This window comes from Schistocerca americana, chromosome 6, assembly GCF_021461395.2.
Source record: "Schistocerca americana isolate TAMUIC-IGC-003095 chromosome 6, iqSchAmer2.1, whole genome shotgun sequence".
Taxonomy (NCBI): Eukaryota; Metazoa; Arthropoda; class Insecta; order Orthoptera; family Acrididae; genus Schistocerca; species Schistocerca americana.
The window spans coordinates 444,535,122-444,539,710 of NC_060124.1; positions in this window are offsets into that span (position 1 = coordinate 444,535,122).

Genomic DNA, 4,589 nt, shown 5'->3' on the forward strand with positions numbered 1-4,589 from the left:
AGAAAGTTTTCCATGATACATTTCATTCCATTGCTGTAATCGGTAACACCTGAGGGTATAATTACATTAATCCTCAGGGGGGTACACGCTTAGTTTGTGTACCATGTGTTTGGCAAGCACGAGGAGCCCTAGCTAATATGGTATTTGCTTATACAACTTTACACATCAATACCATATTTCTCCAACACAGAATTACACAGCTACCTCATTATTTAACAGAGAAACAAACTTTTTTTTTCTACATCAGTGGCACATGTTTACGCAATTACACAGTTGGGTAACTTCACACTTACGAAATTGTATTTTGTCTGTATTTTGTGAACTGTTCATATTTTTTCGGACCCATTCTGATATTATGAGAGCTTTGAATGATATATTTGGTTTGGGATCACGATTTTTAAAGTACGTTTGAGGCAGATGACACTTTTGACACGAGCAGAGAATTTTTTTGAAGTTTTGAAATTATTGGAGGAAGCTACGACGATTTTGAGAGTTGACTGAGGTGTTATGATGTTATTATTACGATGACTATGTGTATTATGCTGTTGCGGTATGCTTATGATCAGTAAGCTGATGCTATATGAGTTATTTGAGTATGCTACATATCTGTTATGATGAAATATTGAAGAAGTGTCGACGAATAAGGTAAGGAATAATGAGTAGTGGTTAGGGACTCTGGTTTGTGAAAAAGGTTGTTGGAAACCAAGAATCGTACTTTGAGAGTTATGAAATGTATGTAAATGCGTGAATGTATTATAATGCCGACGAAAATTTTTTGGACTGTTATATCAATAGGATTTTGTTTCTACAGATTTGTAACGCAAATTCTTGACCTGTGAAATATTTTTATATGAGACTGTCACTGTAGTGGAAACTGCTGTCGTAAATATTTCCGTAAGAAAGTTAAGTGACCACCTGCACGTAATGCATCATGGGCAGCTGCGCGACAGTTGCCTGGAGAAAAAGCCATTAGTGTGTGCCTTTTCAGAGGCACAGGTAGAAAAAAAAAGAGAGGGCTTTATCCTCGCTATTGACATTCCTTTGTAGAAAGCATCGCAAATACTACATGCTCAAACTTGAAAACATATGATTATACTGTGGAGCACTTAATTTATGATATTTACTAAAATGCCTAATGAAACAATGAGAAACATTTCACGGCTATTGTCTTGCTAGTTGAGAGAAATGCCATATGGCTTGATTTATATATTTATTTACTCATTTTGTTTAATATCTAGTTTCTAGCTGCACTGCAGCACTGGTTAAAATAAAATTTAATAGGTGTACTAATATAAATATTTTATACCTACAGATCCAGTAAATAATTTTATGATCTATTAAAAAAAACAAAGGAGCATAAAGAGACATTTCCCTTCACAGGAATTGCATACTGAATTTTCTTTTCAACTACTTGGTAATTTTTTTGGTAGGATAACTTCTTGTGGTGCACCACTTTAATTACATAGACATTAAGATGTGAATATACATTTCCCTTGTCTGCATTGTTGTCTTTAATGTAATATTTTTTCTGCTTGAGCTATGTCATGTTCAGATATAAGTTATTGCATTTGCTGCTACTGTTTGCCAGGCATAGTGCTACTAAATTTCACTTTGTATTACTCTGTTAAGCTAGTTTTACTACTGATTTATTTTTCTTGTTGCTGCACATTGGCTCATATTATTTGTAATGTTGCATTGCTTGGTAATTTAGATTTACTGTAGCTTGCTTTGCAATTTTCCATTTTTTTGTGATTGCTGTTTGAATTAATTGTTTTGTGCTGCTGCATTGCCTCGTCCCTTACTTTAGCATCTGAGCTCAGTAGATTTAAGTTAGATTAAGAGGGGGTAGACTATATAAGAGAATGAGTTGCGATGCATTGGAAGAAATGCATTGAGAAGTTATACGAAAAAAAGTACATAACGCAGGTATAGATAGGACTTTTTGGAAATAATGAAGAATGAAGGGAGATCTCTGAGAAGTAAAGAAAGTTTTGTTTGCAAAATACTGCAGTAAAACAAACCCTGTCCTTTCGTTGTGTTATCCCTCTATGTGTTTGTGTTCCCTTGTGTATTTGTCTTTTTCCTGTCTTTAAGTGTTTAGCTAATAAGATTTATGTTGTAGAATTGTTCAAATAATATGTTATTTTCTTTGTAAAGATGTTTAGACATTATTTATTCTGCTCTTTTTCAATGCTCATGTGTGAAATTAATGTTTCGAAAACTATTCTCATTATTTTATATATTTACTTATGTCATAATTCCTGTAACACTGATGTATATGTTTATTTCTATTCTTTTGTAAAGCCTGTGTTACTACAATTGTTATCTATATTGTTATGTTCTTTAATGATGTATTTTGTACCTTTGTTATTGTATTCTTATGTTATAAAATTGTAATTGACACCATTTCATCAAACTAAGTAACTTGTAAGTTACATTTCACTGCACACGTTTCTGTTGGTCATAGTATATGGACAATATGTGAGAAGTAGGGACTGTTAGTGTTTGCACGTGTGTTAATAATTCAGCAAGGGACTGGTTAACAGCATTGTTGGTTCTAAGGACAATTCCAAAAAACTTTGTGAGTGCACAAGTGGTGGTTTATGGACTTGCTATATTGTCCGCAAGACTCTACGATGGTGATTGTGCACCTGCACAGTTGCAACAGATGGCTGTTGGCCATCTCTACAAGGACTACAGTGGGTCTGCATCTTTGATGGCCCACCATTACCATTATTTCTACTAGGACTGCAGTGGGTCTGCACCTCTGGTGGCCCACCAATACCGTAATCTCTACCAGGACTACAGTGGGTCTACTCTGTGATGACCTACGTACCAATATTCTTCAAAACTTCGACTGACTCTGCGGTGGGTTTCCTCTGTTGTGGCCCATTACCTGTCTGCATGTCAAGAGTCAGCACTGTCTTTTCGTTGGAAGGACAACACTACTTCAAGACTGCATGGAAATCCACTACTTCCGTGTGCATTTTCTTCTACTGCTCAGACTTTGAGAAAAACACTGCTATTTTACTGTGATGAAGATCAGGACTGTCTTTATGGACTGTGAGAAAATTTTAGCTTTTGACCAACATTGTATCAATAAGTGTATGCCTTTGATTTCTTTGTTACTGTAATAATGAAAAATTTTATCAAATCATTATTAGCCACTGCCCAAAACAATTTGTAAAATTTTTTGTGGGGAGCATGGGGGCTATGTAAGTAGGCTGTTTATGTTTTCTTATTGGCAACGTTACGTAGCGCTCTGTATGATAATCACTGGCTGTGCTGTGTGCAGTCTGTGGCTAGTTTGCATTGTTGTCTGCCATTGTAGTGTTGGGCAGCTGGATGTGAACAGCGCGTAGCGTTGCGCAGTTGGAGGTGAGCCGCCAGCAGTGGTAGATGTGGGGAGAGAAATGGTGGAGTTTTGAAATTTGTAAGACTGGATGTCATGAACTGCTATGTATATTATGAGTTTTCAACACTATTAAGGTAAATACATTGTTTGTTCTCTATTAAAATCTTTCATTTGCTAACTATGCCTATCAGTAGTTAGTGCCTTCCGTAGTTTGAATCTTTTATTTAGCTGGCAGTAGTGGCGTTCGCTGTATTGCAGTAGTTCGAATAACGAAGATTTTTGTGAGGTAAGTGATTTGTGAAAGGTATAGGTTAATGTTAGTCAGGGCCATTCTTTTGTAGGGATTATTGAAAGTCAGATTGCGTTGCGCTAAAAATATTGTGTGTCAGTTTAAGCACAGTCATGTATAATTGTTCAAAAGGGGACGTTTCAACTGGCTTCAGCGGCAATGTCAGTGGTTTTGTTCTTATTTCCCGTAACGTTTACATTGGGCTGTACTTTGTTAGGTTCTACGCCTCCGACTGGTGCTGGATCCTTCTGCAGAATGCGGGGGCGAGGGGTCGCGGCAGATTTCGGAGTCCATCTCCCCTGCCGCTACGTTCCTTGCCTGCGCTTCAACCGACTTGCTCTGCGGTGGCTCACTACTTCCTCCAACACTCTCACTGTCCGCGTGTGTATCAAAACTCGCTTCCTCGCCCTGTTTATTATGATAGCTATGTTGATGCCGGCCGGTATGTTTACTTTCACTCTCCACCGGCTCACGACTACACGCTGTTTGTTTACGTCCTGGCTCTTCTTGTTGTGGTTGCTGGACTTGTAATTGCTGTCCGGGTAGGGAACTTCCTTCCCGCTACCGCGGTTCAGGTGCAGCAGGCATGTTGTTTACCGCCGGGACTTGGACTGATTTGGTGTTCATTTCTTATGTCTGTAGTCGGAACTTTAAGTTCAGACGCAACATTACTGGCATTTTTGCTGGTATCCCGCTCTTTGTGTGAGGAGTCTTCATTCGGACTATCCTCGTCACAGGTTCGGTTCCTTTTGTTAGGCTCCGCCGGGTTAACAGAAGGTGTAACATTTCTAGAGGGAGCCTGTGCCGGTGTTTCTTTCTGTGGTAATGGTGGGAACTCCGCTGGGGCCACTACCGTACAATCTTGAGTACTGACACCGGGTGTCGTTGCTACAACATCTGTCACCTGGTTTGTAGTCACTAAATCAGCTAACGTGAGCTTTTCTC